This window comes from Vombatus ursinus, unplaced genomic scaffold, assembly GCF_900497805.2.
Source record: "Vombatus ursinus unplaced genomic scaffold, bare-nosed wombat genome assembly UNPS02014171.1, whole genome shotgun sequence".
NCBI lineage: Eukaryota > Metazoa > Chordata > Mammalia > Diprotodontia > Vombatidae > Vombatus > Vombatus ursinus.
In genome coordinates this window covers 1421047-1446133 of record NW_020953949.1, presented here as the reverse complement: position 1 = coordinate 1446133, position 25087 = coordinate 1421047, and the positions used below count along the sequence as shown (strand labels likewise).

The 25087-nt window shown below is 38.7% G+C and overlaps 1 protein-coding gene across 2 annotated transcripts in view; it reads left to right on the top strand.

Annotated features, from left to right (window-relative positions):
- The first annotated feature begins 9018 nt into the window (after nt 1–9018).
- Nucleotides 9019–25087, top strand: part of ZDHHC4 (zinc finger DHHC-type containing 4) — a 47297-nt gene continuing 31228 nt past the window's right edge. The window contains exons 1-2 of one of the 2 annotated variants that reach the window (XM_027859751.1): nt 9020–9604; nt 18852–18971. The gene's annotated coding sequence lies outside the window, so the exon portion shown is untranslated. Of the gene's footprint in view, nt 9605–18851; nt 18972–25087 lie in introns of both variants that reach the window. The other variant, XM_027859754.1, reaches the window with a different exon arrangement.

The window sequence follows — 25087 nt, the reverse complement described above, 5'->3', positions numbered from 1 at the left end:
TGTAATTTATTTTCTTCTGCAGACTATTTTGACATTGACACAGCAGAATTCAGTAGGATAGTACAATATGATGCCACAAAGCATCACGAGAAAGAGAGGAGAAAACTAGAAAGGAACAAATCACAGTCCTGAGGAAAGCAGCTTGAGCATCAAACCAGAATGCTCTGTCCATCTAATAGTGAAAGGTCGCAGCTCCACCTACTGGAGTGAGAAGTTTTTGTACTGTCTCTGTATAAGAGCTTAATTTGTTGCTTCTTTTCTGACAAAAAAGGGCATTTGCTACATTTCATTTTGTTTTGTTCTTATTTCTTCATGAAAATTCTTTTCATGATGCTCTGTTTTGCCTCCTGGAGGGGTGGGGTAACAAAAAGGGCCCATATCCCATTTCCAAAGAGTGGCAACTCCAGTTCTTTTCCTTGGGGCCAAGAGAGTATGGTATAAATGGTGGTTGATCCTGTCAACTGATCTTACAGCAGCTAAGAAATTGACACCACAGGTATGGTTTCAATGTGTCTACAGTATTTCTTTAGGAAGACTACTACGAGGAAAGATTATGTGCTGTCAGAGGTTTCATATGTGCTACAATCCTTCATCATAATACTTTAACTAGACTTTGTTTTTGGACCAAAAAACTTTTCTTCTCAAAACTGTTTAAAAATTTAGGTATCTGAATGGATGTTTGCAGGGCTATTAAAGAGAAAAAAAATACACATATTATCCCTTCTAGGCTTCAATATATCAGTATTTGGTTTCTAGTCACATCTATTAAAGACACGCATTTAAAAACACTATTCAAAGAAGGGGTCCATAGATTTCCATGACAAAAGGGTACATTATACCAAAAAAGGTGAAACTCCTATGTTAATAGATTTCCTGTTACAACTTATTCCAACTGATTTTAGGACAGTAGACTGCCAAGAAATTAATTTTTTGAGATTGATTCTTCACCTATATATTATAACATTCTTCCTTTCTTATATTCTTCATTAAGTATAAACTCTAGATTTGCAGCCATAAAGCCTTACTTATTCCACTAATTTTCCTTTCTTCCTGTCTTTAAAACATGTTCTTAAAAACTTAATAACAAACAACAATATAACCAAGCAAGCTTGCTTTGCAACTAAAGTTAATTTAAATGTATAAGCAGTATAATGGGGGATCTGGCACCTGTACAGACCCCATCTATTGTTTGGCTAATGCAGTCTTTTACCTCTATGACAATCGTGATGTAAGGGAAGTACCTTGGCTAAATTACAGAGCCTGCACAGATATTGTGGTCAACTAGCCACACAGTGGAAGGGGAGATTCTTCTATTGGCTTTAGAGGCATTAAAAAGGCCTTTCAGAATCAGACAACTCCACAGTGTCTGGTAAGTGACCATATGGTCCCAAAGAAACCAGCTTCCATCTTTTACCCATTTCTTTGTTGTTTTCCACTTTAGGTGAAGAGAGTAGAATCTCTGATCCCAAGAATTTCTTTTTTTTTTTTTTTAAAGGCAATTGGGGTTAAGTGACTTGTCCAGGGTCACACAGCTAGTAAGTGTCAAGTGTTTGGTCTGAGGCCGGATTTGAACTCAGGTCGTCCTGACTTCAGGGCCGGTGTTCTATCCATTCCAAGAATTTCAAAAGATCAACATGAAGCCACAGGAAACCAGGAGTCATAATCCAGGCTAGGTTTTGTAGCCACTGCAACATCGAGTCCCCAGGGAGCAAAGTTGGGTGGCGACCTTAAAATTCTGGCCCAGCAATAGCTGAGACAAGCACTCTTTCAACAGAGATGCCTACTGTGGGCATGAACTTTTTTGGAATTGATGTTATATAGGACCTAATCTGAGTTTTGAGCCTGTTTCCCCAGAGAATAAGGCAGTATAGGGAAGAATATGTTCCTTGAAATGTAGGGGGTGTTTGTATTGTCTTTGAAATAATATTGTCTTTGAAATAAATTTCCCTTTGTAAAAATTACTTGATGTTAAGTGGCTAAATGGAACTGAAGCACTAGTCATAAGCCCCTATCTATGAGGAGGAACACAGTCATTGGGGGCTTGTACCAATGGCACTAAAGAGGAGAAACAATCCAATCCCTCAAAGTCCTCTAGAACACACAGTGGGGAGATGTCAGTCTAGCTAGTCAGGGCCAGAGTACACGCATTACAACAGTTTTTTATTTTTATTTTTTAAATAAGTTTTTATTTATTTCACTAAATATTTCCCAATTACATAACTTTTTAACATTCATTTTTTAAAATTTTGAGTTGCAAATTTCCTTCCCTCTGCCCCTCCCCACCCCTTGAGAAGGCAAGCAATTTGATATAGATTATACATGTGAAGTCACGCAAAACATATTTTCATATAGCCAGGTTACAAAAAAAACACAGGGGGAAAAAAAGAAAAATAAAGTTACGAAAAAAAAAAGAATGCTTCAATCTGTATTCAGAATTGAATAGTTCTCTCTCTGGAGGTGAATAGCATTTTTCATCACAGATCCTTTGGAATTGTTTTAGATTATTGTCTTGATCAAAGTAGCCAAGTCTTTCACAATTGATAATTCTTATAATACTGCTGTTACTGTGTACAATGTTCTCCAAGTTCTGCTCACTTCACTTTGCATCAGTTCATATAAGTCTTCCCAGTACAATAATTTTTTAGTCATTCCCCATAAGATCCATCAGGATCTTTGTCAGGTTCATTCTCGTTTACTTTTCCTCTTATCTCAATCAGTGGTCACAGTATGTACTCCATTTTTCAGGTTGTGGTTTTTTTTACCTCACGTTATTTCATAAATATCTTTCTATATTCCTTTGTATTCTTCAAACACGTCTATCTTAATTGCATAATGTTATATTACCTTAATGTACCACAATTTATTTAATTATTCCTCTACTATTAGATACTTCCACTTTTTTATAACACAGAAGGCTGCTATAAAAGTGAACTAGATAGTTCTCTTTCTCTTTTTTTTAAAGTAATACATTCAGGAAATATTCCCAAGGTGGCACTTTTGGACTAAAGAGTATGCTTATTTTTATAATTTTACCCAGATCTGCTAGATTGCACTCCAAAAATATAGTATAAGTTTGTAGTTCCACAGCAATCAATATATATACCAGCATTGAGTTCCATTTCTTTCAATTTTTTTTTTTTGGTTAGCTTTATGGGTGTGAAGTGCTACTTTGAAGTTGTTCTAATTTGCATATCTTTAGAGATGTCAGGCATTTTTGCAAGTGATTATTGACAACTTTCTTTTCTGAAAATTACTTATTCTTATTCTGTTCAATTTCCCTACTCTGCTGATATGTGGATTTTTTTTTTTCTGGTAAAGGTTAACCTGCTTAAGAGCCCACATTCTCTGTCCACACTGTGTCCTCTATGTGAGACAGCCTAACTATCTCCTTGCAGTACACATTAGTATTTGTATCTTTCAAACACCAACTCAAGGACAGGATGCTTTCCTTAACTAGGCATAGAGACTGGACATGTGATTATACTGGTATAAGAAACTCATGTATGAAAGAACTCCCTCTACTAATGTGGACTGGCTTCTTTTTTTCCATAGACCTCTTTGCATTCTGATGAGATTGATAAATACCTTTTCAGATTAATGTTTAAGTATATAAAATAAAAATCATAGGACTGCAAAAGAAAACAATTATTAAAATATTTTAAAAACAAGTTCTTGTAGCCCTGGAATCAGAAGTACCTGAGTTCAAATATGGCCTCAGACACTTACTAGCTGTGTGAGCCTGGTCATTTAAGTCTGATTGCCTCCAAAAAACCAAACAAACAAAAAGTTCTTGGACTATAGGTTAAGAACCCCAACACTTTAGGTTTTTTTTTTAATACTTTCTAATTTTATAATATGTAAGATTAATAGCAGCAAAAATATAAAAATATATAAACAAATAGAACAAGAAAAATACAAACATGATTATTTTTTGTTCAAATTAATATGTACATTTTTTAAAAGGAGTAAATTTTTAAAAAGAAATGTTTGGCCTGACAAAACCTTATCAAGATAATATCAACCTAATGCTATGATAGTGAATTGTCACTACTTTGTACTTAGTATTTTAGAAAATACAGAGAAGTCTGTTTTTTTCCCTAACTCTTAAAAAAAAGTTTTAATCCTGATCTTAACAAACACCAAGTAAAATAAGGATTTCTACATATGTTATGAAACAGAAGAAAGTATTGTGTGAAACTGTGAATGTATTATATAGTTTACTTTTATTTTCAAGTATATAACAAATTTAATGTGTAACTTTCAAAGCTATCCTGCTTGTCTTAGGGAGCTCCCTAGAGCTCTGAGAGACTATATAATAAGTCTCTATGCGACTACATACATACATATATATATATATATATGAAAGAGAAAGAGAGAGAGACTATAATAGAGACTATGTAATACTCCCAAGGTCACAGAACCAGTATTTTTTGGAGATCAGATTTGGACTCAGGTCTTTCTGGTTTTGAAGCCAGCTTTTTATCTACAATGCCATCTTGCTTCTCAAAAAGTCAAAAAACAAATCTTCAGACCAAAGTAAATCTTAGTTCACTAGCCACACTCACCTGGGTACTACTACATTTTTGTTCCTTTCTTCTCTACCCACGACAGAAACCTGGGGCACAGCATGAAAAATGGTCAATCCTAATCATTGGAACAGATCTCAGAACACTTGAGTTACTAAGCCTAGTTTCATGGATTGAATCCCCCATGTTGGCCTGCTACTTTTGATCTATTTTCCAGCCTACATTCAGAGTAACTTTTATAGCCCCAACCAGGTTTCTTGAAAATGTGAGCCATTTGTCACAAGGAGAAGATGGGTCAGTAGAAATCCATGTGACTAAATGAAAACAAAACAAAACCCTCCAAAACATCTACCTTATTGAGTCAGTTACATTCCAAAAAGATAGTACTAGGAACAAAGGGTGAAAATTGCTGAGAGATATATTTAGCTTCAATCTAAAGAAAAATGTTCTCATTGACAAACATTTGCTTAAAAATGAAATTTGCTGGTTCAAGAGGAAGTGGGATCCTCTGTCAATCCCCTCCATAAGATTATTTGTCAGTGATCTTATGAAGAGGATTCTTGTTATGGATTGGACTGTATGGCTTAAAAGGTCCCTTCCAAATCTGAGAGTGAACCAAGCACGTCAACATGGGAGAGACAAGCATGATACAATGGGAAGAGCAATGGATCTGGAGTCAGAGGGACTCAATGCAAATCTTAACTTTGCCATTTACTACCTTTGTGCTCTTAAATAAGTTACAGTAATCCCTCTGGGCCTCAGTTTCTTCAACTGTAAAAAATGAAGAGGTCACCACTAAAATCCCTTCCACTTCTAAAACTATGAGTCTATGAACCCATGATTCTATGTGCAAAAAAACTTGATATGAAAAGCTAAGCTGCTGCTTGGAAGGGACCTTGGGAAGTAGGGAGAATTTAATTAGTAGCAACTTTGATATATACACATATATATACACACACACACACACACACATATATATACACACATATATATGTGTGTGTGTGTATATATATATATATACACACACACATACACATATGGTATCAAATACCTCCTTTTCTTCCTGAAGAGATACTTTAATGGCTTAAAGAACAAAGAAAGGCAAAGGGTTCACAATGGAGGGAGAAGGGAGACAGGTTACAGAAAGAGAAAAACATTCAGTTCAGAAGAATATCTGTAGATCAAATTTTTTCAACAGGGAGAGGGGTAAGCTCAGATTAGCTAGAGAGAAGAAAAGACAGAATCTTTGAGAAGTCAAAAAAAAAAAAGAATCATGGACCAAGAATAAACTGACTTGATGAGTTGGACAGATATATCTATAAGGGAAAAATCAGTTAAAAGATACCTACAGACCTGAAATGTTTAGAAAGGCCGTGTGATGTCCTTAAAAGAACATTGGCTTTAGTCTTGTGTGACCTTAGGCAAGTTACTTAGCTTAGCTGCCGTGGGTTTCATTTTTCTCCTCTATAAAATGAAAGTGAAATGATTCATAAGATTCACCTTTCAATCCTGACATTCTGAGTAGGTTTCTACAAGAGCTATAAATACTGGCCTAGTCTATTTTGCCTATGGTGAAATAAATGGAAACAATGAACACAGACTTGGAGAGAGAGCAGAAGATAGAAGGGCTTGGCATGCTGTGTCACAGAGTCACAAAGAGTCAGATGTGATTGAACAACAACAGGGTGGAGTAATCATTCTTCCTCACAGGCCTAAGGGTACATTGCTAAAGTGGTGAGCTGCTACAAGTAGGCTACTGGGAGGTGCTACATTCCTGAGCCTCAGATAATATCCACAGCACAAAGGCCATGGGGAGTAACTGGGCACAGAGAACTAGCAGCCAGCTGTTACTGTAACACTACAAATTGATAAAAGAGAGGACGAGTGGTTAGCAAAGCAGCTATAAAATATAAGTACATTCTGCATTAAATAACCATTCACCACAGCTCATTACCCATGTCATGAAATGTGAGGCTGGATTTTTTTGTTCTTGTTGGCCTGGGACATAAGTAATACATGCATGTTCTTTGGGCTTTTCTCTCTTCAAATAGTAAAAATTTTGTGAAGTGAAAATACCAAAGTTCAACAGTAAGGAAACCCCCTGAACAGGAATCATTTAACATTGAGGGTGGAGGATAAATGGAGGGAAAGGTATGGCCTTAGTAAAGATCTAGGATGGAGTCCTGTGTCACTTGCTACCAAGTGGCCCATGGGCAAGTCTTTTAAGCTCTCTAGCTCTGTCATCTACTATATAAGACAGGGATAATAATGCTTGCCTTGCTGGCTTCACTGGGTTGCCGTGAGGACCAAATGAAATAACATACATGAAAACTCTGAAAAAAATCTGTTTTGGTATAAAATGTAATCCTGTGTCAGAGGTTCCCTTTTGACACGAAGGGCCTAGTTATGGTTTAGGGACCCCTCACTTCTCTGGCTCGTTGACCCCACCCAGATGAAACTTCCAATCTTTGACAGTTCCCTAATGGTAGCACCAACTCACCTTAGACTAGTGTGAGCTTGCAGACTCACAAAATATCAAACCAGACTGAATTTTATTTACAGTACAGGACCCAGAAGGGATCGAAATACAAGCCTAAGGATTGTCAAATAGTTCCCCTTCCTCCTTTTGGTAGGCCCCCTTCCGGGATCCCTAGAGGCCTGCACAGTCTCTGTGACTCACAGTACCACCCTGATTGGGCTCCAGTGAGGGCTGTGATAGGAACTGGGTTTTCTCCATTTCCAAACAATAGGGATTAATTTTCCCTGCAAGGTGACAAAGCTATGCCTAGGGCTTAAGTGGCCCCACCTCATCTGACACAGCTTTCTAGTCCTCTAAGGGCATAAAAAGTCCCACTCACGTGAAGTTGGGCATCACTCTGATTTGGTCTATGTCTGAAGACCACAAGAGTTGTTATATCCTGCCCTGCTGACCATATGAGTTTCCCTATGGAGAAGAGAAGGGCTATGAACAGATCTACTATCATTGTTGGGTAGGGCAAAATAAACCTCTTAACAGGCTATGTTAGGTTGAGGGAGAGGTTGGGGGTGAGGGAAGGTTAGGGTTAGCTCCTTTACATTTCTCACCTCCTTAAGGCAGAGTATCAGACTTGGAGTCAGAAAGACAGGAGATCAAATTCTGGTTGATACATAATAGCTGTGTGACTCTGGCCATGATTTAATCTCGCTCAGCCTCAATTTCCTCCTCTGTAAATCTGAGATTATAATAGCATCTATTTTTGTAGATGTTGTGAGTTACATGTAAAATACTCTGCAAACCTTACAGTGATATACATTACACTTTAGGTTCTAGCCAAACTAGCCTACCTTCTGTTCCTTCAAACATCTATTTCTCTCTTCTCTGCATAGAGGCTGTTATTCATACTTTCCTTCCTCACTTCTGACTTTAAAATCCTCCCAAGTATCACCTCTTAAAGGTCTTTCCTGATCCCCTACTGTAAGTGTACTTTCCCCCCTAATTACTTTGAATTTACTTTGTATATGTTTTCTATTTCAAGAGAGGCAGCACCTAGTATCAGTGGCTTGGGAGAGAGGCATTCTGCTTCTAATACCTAGTGCTTGCAGGACCCTGAGCAAATCACTCGACCCCTCAGTGTGTTAGACAACTCTCTAAGATTGTAAATTGCAGAGAAGGCACTGGCTTACATTGGTAGAGGGAGTTTCTTCATCTGGGAGTTCTCTCTAACAATGAAATCACAGGTGTAGTCTTTGTCCTTACGTTTTGTATTTACTTAGTGTCTGGGTTGTTTCCTAGTAGAATATAAGCTCCTTAAGCGCAGGGGCTGTTTAGTTTTTTTTTTCTTTCTTTGAACCTGTAGTATTTGCACAGAGTTGGCATTTAATAAATTCTTAAATGATGTGACCTAAAGGTCAAGGCTAATTTGTGATACCATTTCATCCTTGATGTTACAGTTACAATCAAGACAGTATAAAACCCTAAGACTCTACCTCTACCCTCTACCACAAATTTTGTGGCTCAGCATGCCACTTGGGCCTCGATTTCCTCACCTGTAAAATAGGGGGGTTGAACCAAATGATCCCTACGACTTCTCCCAGCACTGATAATATGATTCCAAGCTTCTCGGGACTACTAGGTCATCCCAGGCTGAGACAAGCAATACTAGAAGCTTGCACGCCTCGGGTAAATTGGATTCTCCTTCTTGTCGTCTTCATCATCAACAGGTTTGGATATTAAGTGTTCTTACTAAGGTGATGACAAACGTTCGCATTTCTGTAGGTCTTTAGACTTTACAAAGTGTCGTAGGTCGTGTATGCATTAGGATCTCCATTTTTCAGATGAGGAAACTGAGGCTCAGTAAAACTACCTCGTCCTGCAGATTTCCTTAAGAAAGACTCGTGAGATACTGAGGAGCAATCAGGTCGATCCTCAAGCACTGCACTCGGCGATCTCTTAAACAGGCTCATGATTCTCAACAATGGAGCCTTTCGATCATCGACTGGCTTCCCCTGAAGCGGTGGCCCGCTTTTCAGTCGGTGGAACCCAGGCCGACCCGGAAGTACCTGTGAAGGTCCAGCTAAGACCCGTCCCTACCTGATTCCCTCCTCTGCTGGCCTGCGCCCTGCTTCCGTCTCTTCTGCGCGGGCATGCTCCATATCTATCCCTTTTCCCCCGCTATATTCCGGAGCTCTCAAGGAAGAAGACGCTAACCTGGCCACGCATGTACAGTGAGAGAACCGAGGTCACGCGCTTCGTTAGATCTTCTCCAGTCGGAGTCCTAGCTCGCGCGGGAGCCCCAGACTAGCCCCGTATTGGTCGGCGAGCTGATGGCACATGCTCCGTGACGGAACGTTTCCCTCCCTCCCCTCCCACTCCGCCCCCATAATCACCCGCGCGCTCCTCGTCTGCCGTGTTCGCTGGAGTAATGAAGGTTGGCCCAGGGTCACCCGGCGCGTCGGCCCCTCCGGCGGCCTCGTAACCGTCCTCGTTTGCCCCACTCCAGGCCTCCCCCCAGACTCTGACGGAGCCCTGACTGAAAGCCCCGCTTATTTTCTGACGTAATTTAGTTCCTCAAACTTTTTCTCAAGCGCCTCCGAGCCAGGTACTGTGCGTGCTAGCCAGGGCCCGGGGATGCCGAGAGGGAGTCGGAGTCGGAGACGGAGACAGACGGCCCAGGCCTTCGAGACCTCCTTCGGAGGCGAGGGACTAGCCAGGGAGGGAAGGAGAGAGGCCGGACAGATAAGGGGCCTGACGAGGGTCGAGCAGCTGCCTGGGGAGGTGGCCCACGAGCTAACCCCCCGAGGGAGGGGCTTAGAGCGTGGGGAGAGGGACCGGGGGGAAGAGACAGCCGCCCGTGCCGGGCCCGGGGGGCAGCAGCAGCGAAGGGACCAGGATGGGAGCAGGCTCAGGAGGAAGCACAGGACAGCTTTGAAAGGTGCAGGGCGAAATGTATTTAAAAGGAAAAGCAGGTGCCTACTTCCAGACAGGGAAGTGATGGACTAAGAGGCAGAACTTGGACATGGCCAAAGTGGCGATTTGTTTTGTTTCGCTGTGTCATTTACATATTTTGTTACTAAGGATTTGTTTTTCTTTTTTCCCCCGGGGGTGGGGGGAGGAGTTGGGTGGGAGAGAAAATAAATGATTGATTGTTGAAGAAAGTTCTTTTTAATTAAAAAAAAAGCAAGGTGTGTACATAATAGAAATCTGCAGTTTCATATGCAGTCCTTTTTCTGTTTGTACTACATATACAGAAATGCTTTTTATTTGGTATTTAAGTTCAGAATAGAAATTCTTTTGACAAAAAACTTATAACAGCAGAAAAAAAAAACAGAAGCAGTGGGATGAGAATAGGCTTATTTGGCTAGAACATAATTAAAGGAAAAAGAGTATGAGAAAAGGCCAGAAAGTTAAGTTAGAGTTAGGCTATTGAGTTTCTTTTGTAAGCAGTGGAAAGCCTCTGAAGCCTTTGGCTAGAGGGTGACTGACTATACCAGGACAGTATGTGGACAATATGAATTTGTCGGAGAAAAGTCTTTTACGCAGATATCAGTGTTGAGAGGGCATAGAGTAGATACAAGAATTAGAGTTCGGAGACAATTTCAGTAATCCAGGTAAAAATAAATACGGGTTTGAGCCAGAATTGTAGAAGGAAGCTTCTCTAGGCTAAGTGGCCCTAACTCTCCCCTCAGAGGAAATTTAGCTATCCCATCCTGCTCTTAGGAAGGCCTGTACTGACAGGGCCCTCCGAACTTCCCTAAAGGTAGTCTGATTTTATACCCTTGAGGGCCTGGAAATGACACCTGAGACACCCCCTATGAAAAGCATTACTATTCCTGCTTTCTTAATGGTTCCCAAGACTTGATCTCTTTCCTTTTTCTATAAACTTTCAAATTGAACTATCCAGAAGCAGCTTTTGTAGGTTTGGGGTTCTTAAGGCTAAAGAAGAACCTTAGAAAGCAAATCAGAAATGACATGAAAATACCAGCGGTGTCTTTTCTGTAGTCTGCTAATTGAAAACGAGTATTTGCTGAATGTTATTAGAGACCATTTGAAATGCATTTACTTGGCACATTTCAACACAATCCTCATGTTTTTCTTGAGTGAGCTACTTTCCCAGATAAAAATCAGTTACTCATCTCTTTAAGAGTTAATTACCTATGTGAGTTTTGCTTTGCAAAAGGCCTTGGAAAACAAATGCAGCTCTAAATACTACTTATGTACCTAGGGGAGCTGGTAATGGTGGTTTTGTTTTGTTTTTTTGCAGATACAGGTAAAGGAGGCCTTGCTGAAGTTGTTGATTGAGCCTTGCAGAAGGCATTTGAATTTCCTGAACCTCAGTTCCATGATTTATCAAATGAATATATGAAATACCTGCTTACCTATTTAGTAGGGCTGTTGGGAGGATTAAATGAGAAAATATATTTTGAAGTGTTTGGTAAACCTGAAAGTGCTATATGCATGCCAACATGTTTGTGGCATAGTAATGTAGTGGAAAAAATCACATTAGAAAATCACAAATTTAAGCTCTTGAGCCTGTAAAACTCAGCATTCCCCTCCCCCAAAAAAGTGGCCCAGGAGTAAAAAAAAATAGGGATAGGACCTTTGATATCATTGGTGTCAAGAACTCCTAGAAGGGGAAAAAAACCCTTTAACCAATACAGGCTGGCATCTCTGCATCTTAGTTTGAGAGAGTTGTCTAGGGCACCAAGAGATTAAGTGGCTAGCCTATGGTTATGCAGCCAGTATTTATCAGAGGTAGAACTTGACCTTGTCCTGACTCCCAGGTCACCTGTCTATCCTATATGCCACATTGATTCTCAAAAATAAAGAACCAAGTGTTGATCAAGAAGCGTTTATTAACTGCCTGCTGTGTTCCAGGTGATAAGGGAATAAGCTCGGCTCAGAGGATACAAAAAGAGGCAAAAGACAGTCCCTGCTTTCAAGGAGTTTACGATCTAATGGAAAAGACAACATGCAACTAAATACAGAGAAAGCAAATTATATACAGGATAAGTAGGAAATAATTAATAGAGGTTAGGCACTAGAATTAAGAGGGTTTGGGAAAAGCTTTGTGTAAAAGATGGAATTGTAAAGGAATTTAAAGGAAGCTAGGAAGTCAGTAGATAGAGTTGAGGGAGAGTATTCTGAGTATGGGGAATAGCTAGAGAAAATTCTCATGCTGCAGAGATTGAGTCTAGTGGATCAGTGTACTTGATGGGAGAAGGCATAAGAAGACAGGAAAGATAGGAAGGGGCTAGGTTATGATTGTCTTTGAATGACAGAGCATTTTGTATTTGATCTTGGAGGTGACAGGGAGCCACTAGAGTTTTTTGAGTGGGGGTGGGACAAATTTGGACCTGTGCTTTAGGAAAATCACTTAAGTGGCTAAATGGAGGATGAATTGGAGTGGAAAGAGACTTGAGGCCCACCAGCAGTCTGTTGCAATAATCTAGGAGTGAGGCAGTGAGGGTCTTAACTAGAGTGTTGGCAGTGTCAGAAGGGGGAGAATTTGAGAAATGTTGCAAAGGTGAAATCAACAGGCCTTGGCAATAGATTGGATATGGGAGAGTGAGAGGTAAGAGTCCAGGATGACTCCTAGGTTATGAGCCTGAGGAACTGGGAGAGTAGTGTTGCTCTCTACAGTAATATGGAAGGTAGGAGTAGAGTGTGGAGATGGAAGGTTTAGGGGGAAAGATGATAAATTCTGTTCTGGACTTGTTGAGTATAAGATGTCTATAGGACATCCAGTTCAAGATGTCTGAAAGGCAGTTGTAAAATTCAAAACTGGAGATCAGCAGAGAGGTTGGGGCAGGATAGGAGATTTGAGAATTGTCAGCATAAAGATGGTAATTGCGTCCTTGAGAGCTAATAAGATCACTGAATGAAATATAGAGGGAAAAGAGAAGAGAGCCCAGGACAGAAATTCTTGCAAACAGTATCTTCCTATATGCATCAATATTTCAGCATCTCAAACCAGATTCCATATTTTCATCCTGATTGGTGTAAAACAGCAAATTTGTATCAAGCCCAAAAAATGAAGTACAGAAAATCTCAGTTTAGACAGTGGTAGGACCAGATTTTTTTCCTTATGCTTTTGTCTATTGTCTTTGGAATATGGTGTTAATGTGACTTAAAAACTGAAAAAGTTACTTTGAAAACTTTGAATATGGTTATGATAGAGTACCTGTGAAAGTAAAAGACTCTTTTTAGACAAATTATTTATAAATATTGAATGATAACTGCTGTATAGAAATCATAAATGTTAAAATATAGCCTACACCTATTTTCTTCCTTTTATTCTTATAATGGAATGAAGGTTTTCTTTTAAAGAATAATTTATAACAGAACAAATTGGTAAATTTTTAGAAATACCACATATTAGGTAATAGAGGAAACCTCCAACATATAATGGCTTTATATGTAACTGGATTGAGTTAGAATTGTTTTAATTAAGACCTTATAAATAGTGTTTAGGTCCCCAGACTAACGTACAGAAACCTATTAGAAAATAAAGAAAAAGTAGGGAAATAACAGTAAATTCAATAAAGTTGTTTTTAGACATTATTCTTGCATACTTGTCTTTTTATTATTTATATTTTTATATCTTTTCCTTTTCCACAGCTCTTTAAGTAGTCTCTCTTGGGTGGGAAACCAATGTTTTATACTTCTTTGTATTTCAGATGCCTAGCCTAGTGCTGCATACATAGTAGGCAGTTGCCTGAAGTAGATTTAACTGAACTATGAGTAGTAAAAGACAGAAAAGGTGGGAAAAGGGGTCTTAGTCGCAAGGCTTAGCATGGTCTCTAGGTATCTTACTGTTTTGGTTATCTTCCTTTGAATGCTCTCTGGTGCCCTTCCCAAAATGTGGCACCCAGAACTAGATAGCGTTGCATTTGTGGTCTGACCAGTGCAAAGCTCCTTCCTTGTGTTTGCCTCTTTTGCACTCTGATATATCATACGTGCTTACCATGTTCTATTTACTTGTCCTTAATATTTCTTCCAGTTCGTACTGCTAACCCAGAGCCTTATTAGTACAGATTACAGGCATCCCTTGACATTTGAAAGGGTTAGAGGCACAAGACTCCAACAAATGTAAAAAACTATAACTCTAGGCCCTACCCCAAACCTTTATTTTTAATAATTCTGATCATATTACCACAGAAGTAAAACAACATATTGGCTCCTTAAAAAAGGTTGCAGTTTTCTGCATGCAAGAGAATTGTATCTTGCACACTGTACAGTCTTCACAGCAACAGTTAGCTGCAGTAACTGCTTCATGGATTTTCCTTCTATAAGAAGCACAAGCTACAACTATCATTGCAGGAGAAAATCATGTGACTGAGTCTGGATGCCCAAGAGACAGAGGAAATGTTTCCAAAAAGAGTGTGTAGCCTATAGTTCTTTAGCGTACTGAAACTTTAAACAAAATGTAATTGTTTTTAATAAATTTATGTATGTATACTTTTGGTAGCAAATGATAAAGTAGATTAATAATTTATAGTATTTACACATTTATGACTTTCTAAAGTTTTCTTCAAATATGTGCTTCATCTGCAATTTTCTGCAGTGTGCTGCAGATGTCCAGAAATTCCCTTTTGATTATCAGTGACCAACCCGTGAATAACCAAAACTACAAATGTGAAATCCTGAAATGATGAGAGATGATTACTTTATTAGCCTCTTAACATTTGGCTTCCAGTCTCTTACCTTGCTTGCTGTTTTCTGTTAAGGCTAGCCTGCTTCTGAGGCTGTACTTTGCCCATGTTGTCTCACATATGAAATAGTCTACCTGTCTTCCTTAAATCATATGCTATACCATTTCTATATTTCAAACCCCAACGAAAGAATAGGATACTTTCATCCACAAAACAAAATAAATCTTAGCTCCCTAGCCATATCCAATCTGAGCACTACATTCTTCTTTCCTGCTTGTGACAGAAATTTGGGCCATAGAATTGAAAATTGTCGGTCCTAATCACCAAAATGTAACTTGGAGCACTGAGCTTAGTTTCATGGGTTATATCCCCATGTTGACCTGCTACTTTTTCCAGCATACAGTAAAATTTAGAGCCTCATCCAGGTGTCTTGAAAATGTGAGCCAGTTTGTCACAGAGAATGTGGATCAGCACAAATCTATGTGACATAATGGAAAAAACAAAATATCTGCCTTATTGAATCAGTTACAGGGATTATTGTGGAGGAGATTCTTATTATGAGTTGTATTATATGGCTTCCAAGGTCCCTTCCAAATCTTTTGTTGAACCATGCACCTGAACATATGAGAGACAAGCATGATGCAGTGGAAAGCACTAGATGCTGAGTCAGAGGGCCTTAGTGCAAGGTTTGACTATCTGACATAGTAAGGTCTTAATAAATGCTTATTGATTGATCGACATTTTTAATGATCTTATTTTTCCCACTTCCAAATATTCACTTTAAGTGAAGTTATCTGAATCATCTAATCTTTTCTACCAATGCTGAGTCTACCTAATGAGCTTGCTTATTTTATTTTATTTTACACCAATTTTGCCTAATATCCATTTCCAACTTCTGAATTGCTTAGCTTAAAAAATAATTACAGCTACAACTGAAGAACACATTTTGATTATACTTTTGCAAGTTGAAGTTACAGGGTTGTCCCCAAGCAGAATTTTCAAGTAAGATTTGTTTTATGACCTGGATTTCCTTTTACTTTTATCCGCCCTGTCCACTTTCAGGCATTCCCTTATATTTTCTCCACCTTACCGAAACTTATTTTTGAAAGAATATCTGATAGATTGGCAGTGCATATTTGTAGTGTTTTATATCTTATAAAACATTTTCCTTATATAACTAGTGATAAGGTTGATAAAAATATATATATTCAGAGACATAAAGCAACTTTCAAGGGTCATACACCAAATAAACATGAAAACTAGGATTTTAACCAACGTTAAGATTATTATATCTTATATGTGTATCTCTATAGTTATGTGTAGATATCCATATATTATGCTTGGCTTCAAGTACAGCATTCCTCCCACTGTCTTAGTTTGTTTTGGTCATGTATTCCTTGTGAATGTTTAATCACAACCAACGTTTATTGGGCTCCAACTTAATAAAAATTGAGCACCATCCTAGGTGCTATTTGGAATATAAGGAGGTTTAAGATATAGAACCTACCCCCAAGGAACTTACTAGTTAAGGAGATCAAACATGATAACAAATGCTGTGTTAGATCAGAGAAGAAAGTTGGTTCAGGAAGAAGTCAGAAAGGTGTGATTTGACCTGGTTCTTGAAAAATGGTTAGGAGTGGAGAGGAAAGGCATTTCTGGCAGCAGGTATAGAATGAAACAATAACCTGTGGTGAGAATTCTCATGACTCGTTTAGAGACTAGACTGTCTGACAGAGAATTTGTGGGTAAATGATATCAAAAATACCTTTAGTACTTTAAGGCTTACAAAGAGCTTTCCTTACAACAAAATTGTAGGATTGAGTGTTTACTTGTATTAAATTCCTGAAATATAGGTGATATTTTATGATAGTTTAAGGTTTTTGCAGTTCTTTACATGCCATATCTCACTTGATTCACCAGCCCTCTGGGGTAAGCTCTACAATATTTTTTCTTTTTTTCTAATGAGGAATTTGAGACTCAGATCAGCTGGTAAGTGTCAAGTGGGATTCAAGGGTAGGTTTCTTATGGTTCAAAATCCAGTACTCTTTCCACTGCACCATACTGCCTCAGTGTTGGCATGTATATAGTTCTTTCATGTTTACTATGCACTTTATTGTACAGTCTCTTTTGGTCCTTATACCAGTTTTCTTACAAGAGTTCTCAGATATTTCTTGGGTCTGTTTTTATATCTGAAGAAACTTGAGTCGCAGAGTTTAAGTGACTTGCCTATGGTAGTACAACAGTTACTAAATGGGATTTGAACATAGATTTCTCCAGCATAGCACCTTTTCTGTTATGTCATAGTACTGTTTCAACATGTGACAAAATTTTCTTATTTCCCTTAATTCATATTATGCAGTTGACCATTTACCATACCTCCTAATGTGAGTTCTAGGTGATTATAACAGATTTTCCATTCCTTATTATATACTGTTCCTCCTATTGTCCTTCCTTTAGCTTTTCATTCCCCATATATTTGTTTTGTTATTTTTCTCTTATGTTACCTGGTCTTTTTTCATATAAGTACCTGTTCAGTAATCCCACACTAGTCATTAACTTCTGGGGGATAGGAGAGGCTTTCTGTTTCACAGCTCTTAACTATTTATAACCTTGTAGCATGTATGTGAGAAGCAGTGTTACATAGTGGATAGATAATTGACTTTGGAGTTAGCGTTTAAGTTCTGTCTCATACATACTAGCTGTGTGACTACAAGCAAATCATTTTGCCCTTGCTTCTTAATGCTCCTGACAGCTTTAGGAGACTGAAAGTCATAGCTAACCTTTATCAATGGAAGGAATTTCTCCACAAGAATGAAATCATAGACCAAATCATGGACCAAAAAAAAAAAAAAAAAGGGAGGTAATTCAAACTCAGCTTGAGTTGCAGATTAAGGTCAGGTAAATGAATGTTCAATTCAGAATTTAGTAGTAAGATTTTTTGGAGGATGCCATGATTTGGAGATCTGTAATCTGTCATTAGAACAAAATTGGCGATTTTTAGCTTGTGGTTCATTTTGGCAGGATAAAGGGCTACATAGAGACCACTCTACTACTGGACCTATTTTCACTCAGGGATTTACACAGTTTTTGTGACTTAGGGTACTACATTGAATGGATCCTCAGCAAGAGGAAAGCATTTTCACCAAACTCACAGAATCAGAGGAGTTCCTTTTCCTCTCCTGAGTGCTATCATTTACTTCAGGGGCCTGCATTATACATGGGACTTATAATACTACCCTGGGTGGGGATTAGCAAGGGGGAAGAATTCTAGGTTCTCTTAGAACCTAGTTCTATTTTACTACTCTGACACTGTTGATCCTTTACTGGAAGATCCCCTTTGTTTACAAATTCAAGAATTTCAGAGATACTCAGACACTTGACATTAGCTATGTGGCCCTGGGCAAGTCACTTAACCCCAACTGCCTCACCAAAAAAGGGAAAAAAAAAGAAAAAAAATTTCAGAGTTAGAAGGGACCTCAGTGGCTCTAGTCTTAACTTACATTATTCGGTAAACTTTATGACTACTATGTGCCAGGCACTGTGCTAAACACTGGGAATACAAAAAGAGGCAAAAGACAGTCCCTGCCCCCAAGGAGCTCACAATCTAATGAATATCGCCTGAAAAAAAATCCCCTCTACAACATATCTGAGAAATGATTGTCCAGTGTTTGAAGATCATCAGTGAGTGGGAGTCTACTTTTTCTTCAATCAGAGCATTTCATTTTGGGATAGCTCTAATTATTAGGAATTTTTTATTCAGATGTAAAAGTGTCGATTTGTATCTGAAACTTCCACCCTTCTGCCTTCTGGGACCAAGCAGAAAAAATTGGAATCCCTTTCTCTATGTGACAGCTGTACAATATTGAAGATAGCTGTCACGTCTCCCGAAGTCTTCTCCATACTCATCATTCTCAGTGCCTTCCACCAGTCCTAATGGCATGAACTAGAAGCTCCTTACCACTTGTGGTTACCCTTCTTTGGATATTCTCCAGCTTATCAATGTCCATAAAATGTAGCACCTGCATTTAATTATGATACTCCAAATGTGAACTTAGGGTAGAATCCAGTGGGTCTATAACTTCGTCATTCTCAGATTCTATAGTTGGCCCGAGAGAGTATTTCACATTTCATCTAGCCATCCACCAGGGCCTACCCAGGTAAACATCTTGACTTCTACTCTCTTTTCTCTATCAGATTGGGACCTCCAGAGACCAGCCTCTCCACCCCACCCCCCACCCCCCCATCCACCCCAGGGAGAATTAATCAGCTCAGCTTTGGGACTTTGGTTGGGGACTGAGCTGTGATGATTGCTGGGTGAGTGAAAATTGATCTTAACCCACTATATCTATCTGGCACATCCCTGCCTGCCATCCACAAGAACACTAGGGCCTGCTCGGTGAGAATGTCTGCCTTCCTCTCCTGCATCTCTGTGTGCAATTCCCCACCCTTCTAAACCTCTGCTTTCTAACTATTTCTCTGGAAAAAAATCAGATTGGTACTACCATTGCTAGGAAGGTCCTACAGTCTATTGCCCTGTGGCTTCACACACAATCCTGTAACTACCTAGATCAAAACTTTTTTGTCTCTGTAGCATTCCCTAATTGTGATGTATCTCCTTGTTTGAATGTAAACTCCCTGAGCACTTTTGTATTTGTACCACAGCAACTAGCATAGTGTATCATCATTCAAGTAGGTACTTAATAAATGCTTGTTGATCGAGTGTGTGCCTGGCTTAGTGTAGTCTGAGATGACATTTACCTTCCTGGCTGCCATATAACACTAGTCATCTCCAGTTCTTTTTCCTCTCCAGCCATACATACTACATTTCAGACTTGTTAAGTTGATTTTTTTTTTTAAAATCCAAGTATAAAACTTTATTATCCTTATTCATTTTCATCATACCAGATTTGGCCTAATGTTCTAACCTGTTGTGATTTTTTTAAATCTTTTGTCATCCAATATATTATATATCCTTAATCAGCAATATTAATTAAATGTATTGTATGTGTCAATTACTGTGCTAGACCCTAGAAAAGTGAGGCAATGGCTGCCCTCAAGGAGCTTACTTTCTACTGAAGGGATACAACATATCAACAGATAAATAAATGTGATACATACAAAATAAACAGTTATTTGAAATAAGAGCTCTAGGGACAGCTAGGTGGCACAGTGGATAGAGCTTGGGCCTTGGAGTCAGGAGCACCTGAGTTCAAAACCGGCCTTAGACACTTGACACTTACTAGTTGTGTGACCCAGGGCAAGTCACTTAACCCTAATTGCTTCACCAAAAAATAAAAAAGGAAATAAGAGCTCTAATAACTAAGGAAATTATCTCTAAATTCAGAAAACATTCTATCTGTACCTTTAAGTCATTAATAAAAATGTTAAATAGCACCTGACTAACTAACCACAGGTCCCTGGGGCATTCCATTAGAGAGCTCAAGAGGGGACACTTGTCCATTAATGACTGCTTTTTGAGCCTTGACATTCAACCAGTTTAGAATCCACCTAATTGTATTGGCTGGTGTACATCTCTCCATCTTTTGCACAAAAATACCACGAGACTTTATCAAATGCTTTACTAAAATCTAAGAAACACTATTTCTGGCTAAGATGGCTGCCTGAGTGGAAGCAAGAAGATTATCGCCAAAAACTCAAACAAGCCATTATGAGCAGAGAAACGTGTAACCTGAATTGCTGTGTATTCACAAGCAGCAGTGGTGAAGAGCTCTCACAAGAAAGCTCTAGGGTAATCAGAAACCTGCAGTGGTGGACCTCAGAAGTCACAAAGAGTAGCAGTGACTAGTGCACACATAGTAGCCTTCAGACTGGGACACCCCACAATTCCAAGGTTTCCAGCACTGTCTTGAGATACCACAGAGAGCTTTGAAGACCTAGTATTCTGTACCTCAGTAGTCCAAAGGGCACCAAACCTAGGATGTTAAGGTCAGGGCAGGAGTCTAGGTGACCAAGGGCAAGACCAAGCAGAGCCAGTCACCCCAGAAATTTGGCCCTGGCATAATGCCCCAGTTCCGGAACTAAGGCTAGAGAGATAAGTAAACTGGAAAAGGCTCTTACCACTATAAAATCTCTCACTCTCTCTAAATATATATATATATATTTATACATATACACTCATAGTGTTTTATATATATACACATAGTATCCAAAATTGTCCACGCATCCAAAATAGAGAGTAACCCAATAAGGACAAAGATTCAAAGAAAAAATGGATTTTCTACATGGACTACATAAATACCTAAAATAAATGAAGCAAGAGATTTAAAAAAAAAAAGTTTTGGAGGAAATAATTAGAAGGAGAATAAATAGTTTGGAATAAAACACAGTAAAATTTACCCAAATAATGAACTCTTTAAAAACTAGACTAAAGACTGAACAGAAATTATTGACTCTATGGAACAGGAAAAAAAAATAAGACAAAATAAAAAATTTGGAAAAAATAGAAGAATCATTGGATTTCCTGAAAACCGTGATGATTTTTTTTTAAAAATGCCTGGACATTTTATTTCAAGAAATCATAAATTAAAGCTGCTTAGATCTGTTAGAACCTGAGGGCAAAATGAAGATAGAAAGGATGCACCAATCACCTCCTGAAAGAAACCCCAAAAGGAAAAGTCCTGGGAACAGAGCAAAAATTCAGAGCCCCTACATTCAAAAAAATAAAGGCATCTATGATGTGGTATGGGCCCAAACCGAGACCTTTGCCCCTTGCCCCAAAAGGAATTTGGCTCCCATTTGTGTAGAGGCCCTAGAAAACCCTTAAACTTTTTGACCTCACTCTGATCTCAGACGGTTACCTGAGGCTATATTCCACTCTGGCTTTTCCTTATCGACTCTCTTTATCTTTCTTTGATAGCCCTAGTCCCACCTTTGATCCTCTTCCTTCCAGTTCCCTTCATTATCTGTTCAATCTATCTATCTCCATTGTCTATTCAATCTCTCACACGTTCCAATCAGAATTCTCCCTAAATCACCTAGACCTTCTTTCCAGCCCCTCCTCTGGTCACTCAAAATTACTGGAGTGTTTATAAGATCCACCTTGGCCCTCATTTAAACGCTGTGACTTTCTTATGCTTGCTTGTCTTTAGGGGTGTCAACTGGCCTGTATGGTTTATCTCTAATAAACTTGTTTCTCTGGCTGAAAGATTTGGGTTGAATTCATTCAAGCAGGGTCCGTTGTCATGATCTCAGGGTCCCAGCACCCCTAAATCTCTAGACATCATCTAGAAAGAAGCAGTTCAAGTACCAGTCGTCACAAAGAAGACCTGTTGCCTTTTACTCAACAAAAGGAGATTTGGAAGTACAGTGTTCCAGAAGGCAAAATATCAAGACTTACAGCCAAGCATAGTTCACCTGCAAAGCTGAGGGTGGGGGGGCAGAATGGATCTTTAATGGAATAACTTTTCAAGCTTTTTGGTTGAAAAGAACTGAGCTGAGTAGGATCTTTGAATTACAACGTAAGAGTTAAGAGAAACCTAAAAAAGGCAGTTTGAACTACTGGAAGGTACTGTTTGATGATGTGTTAACATACACTCAGAGGGAGAAGAAACAAGTGTCTTTTTAGAACCTTAATATCTCTGAAGGGTATTGGGGATCCTTCCTTCGAAGAGGACCAATGATATCGAAGAGTGATGTCTTGACTTGCAAATGAATTGGATTTAAGTGAGGCTGAGTTGCACAAAATTGTTAGCCTCAGTCTCTTCCAGAGTCGTTGAAGTCCAGTGGCAAGACAAAAGTCAAGACTACTGGTGATGACCTAGGATGCAGTGGATGCCCTTGGTGTCTTCTATGTCTGACCAAGCTCTAATAATTTAAATAAGAGAAAACAGTGGACCTGGGAGGCAGGGTGGGTCAGGGATTCTGTTCTGTGTGTTTTAAGAGAGGAAAAAAGGGAGGGTAAAAGAAATACATTAATGTAGAAAAAAAGGAAGAATGGGGTGGAACTTGCTGTTATAACTGGCATCTGTGAGAAGAGTATACAAACGTGGAAAGGGGTGGTGGGACCAGGTGATGAATCTTTTGTCTGAAATGGATAGAAGAGAGTTGAATACACATATATTTTGGTGTGGAAATACATCTAGCTCCACAGGGAAACAAGTAGGGGTGGGGGGGGGAGATTAAAAGGGAAAAAGAAGGAAAGAACTGGAATCTAAGGGGAAGGGTTCCCCTCAGTTGGGAAATGGCTGAACAATTGTGGCATGTGAATACAATGGGCTATTGTAGCATTAGAAAGGATAAAAGATGAATGTAGAAAATATTAAAAGTATGAATTTATTCAGAGAAAAGAGTATGATCAGAAGAATACTCTATACGATAATAACATTGTAAAGAAAAACAACTCTAAAAGACTTTTAAAAGCAATTATCAACTGTGTCTCCAGAGGACCCATGATGAAGCAGGTTGCCCCCTCCATGACAGAGAGGCGAGGGACTCAGGCTCCAGAAAGAGATATATTCTTGGATGTGTCTACTGTGTAGATTTGTTTTTAATTATGCTTATTTGTTATTGGTCTTTTTTCCCCCTCTGTTTTTAATTGGGGATGGGAATCATTAGCAGTAGTAATGTAAAAGAAAAAGAATGCCATTGAAACATTATTAAAAAACACAAATGAGATCAGAAGGCACTTCATAAGAAAGCACAGATAAGCAGGACAGTTTTGAAAGTAATTTATAGAATTTATTATATATTTTTTCAAAAAAGGCAAGCAGTATGAAATGGAGACTTACAAATTCATATGTTCTCCAATTTTTGTGTTCTGCTGTGAACATGGAAATACTTTTTTGGTGTTTAAGTTCAGAATAAAAAATAAAATTAAAAAGCAATTTAAGTAAACCTTACCTACCACATTTTGCTTATCTACTCTTTTAGAAACCCCCTCAGAAGAGAAACTGTTTCCTCTCTTTCCTCTTTTTCAGGCATCTTCTCTGGTTGCTGATCCTCAATAATTGGCACTAATTACCCCCAGGGTCTACCTAGTTTTCTAGTATTAGGCTTTTGAAATAAAAACACTGGAGCAACTGCCATTATTACAGCTCTTTCAATCTTGTTAGGATCACAAAGCCTCTGGGTAATTTGCACCTGTTTGAAATTAATCCTCCACACAAAGAACCTCTTCAGTTAGCTCTGGAAATGCTTCTTTCTGCCAAAATTTTCCCCAAGAATCTCTACTTTTTACTTCTGGTTGGCTCATGAGGGGTTGTCAATTTATCTCCTTCCTCCGCTAACACCTAGACAGTGTGCCTCCTGTTTGGTCATAACCTCCCACTGAATCTTTTTCAGGCTCAGAAAAGTATCCATACTCTTTTTCCATTTGTTTTTACTTTTCCAGGCTTCATTTAGGTCAGTTAGTATAGCCTACACAAATATTGTAGTTCGTCCTCATCTTACTCTAGGCCTTAATAGAATCAAGGTCGTTCTAGCCCAGAATCATAATGATCAAAAGTAGCTTAATTTCCTAATACAATTATGTTTTAAACTAAACAATTTAAATTCTTTGTTAGTGAATTGCTATTTACTAATGTTGTGTTTGTGAAGATTAAGCTCAATTTTCCCACAGTTCTGTCTGGATCTCTCCTTTTCCCTTATAACACTATACATAGTGTTTTCCCTTATAACACTATACAACATAGGTTGTATTATACTTATTTGTACATATGTTTTATACATGTCCTATCTTACCTAGGGTAGACATAGTGCCATGTATAGAGTAAGTGCTTAATACCATATTTCACTGAACAATCGTTGCCACCACATAATTGGCCCACCCTGGTTTTTGGTTTGGTTTTTTTTTTTTTTTGTTTGGGTGGTTGATTTTTTGTTTTTGAGGGGTTTTTTTTCTTTTTTTTGTTTGTTTTTGAGGGGTTTTTTTTTTCAGTCCAAAAATTGGTTTGTAACCTATCATCGAGTAATTGTCACATGGTATAATTCTGTTCATCGTGCCCCTTAAAAGGTAAACAGAGCAGCAATGTATTCACCAGTGGCATGTGGATATGCATTTATGTCTCTTGCATTGTGAGCCTAGAATTCTTAAGCCTAGAATTCTCAGCAAACCCACATTGTCAGTATATTTCCAAAAGCTGACTTGTGTAGTTTTGTTTAGAGTGCTGCAGTACTGATTTGGTGTAGTCAATTTGAACTATAAACTAATCCTCTAAGATGGTGATCTCCCATAGGAACTAGCAATTTGAACACAAAGCAACCCCATATATGACACAATGGAATTGAGGGCTTTGAGAAGAACCCTAAACTGGGACCTTAGCCATTCCAGAAACTCCCACCATTTCCCAGCGGGACCCCAAAATCATGATATAGTGGGTCCTGCCCGAATGAATTCGACCCAAATCTTATTTCAGTCAAAGACAAGGTTTTATTAGAGATGGGCCATACAGGCCAGACTCTTAAGGAATGTG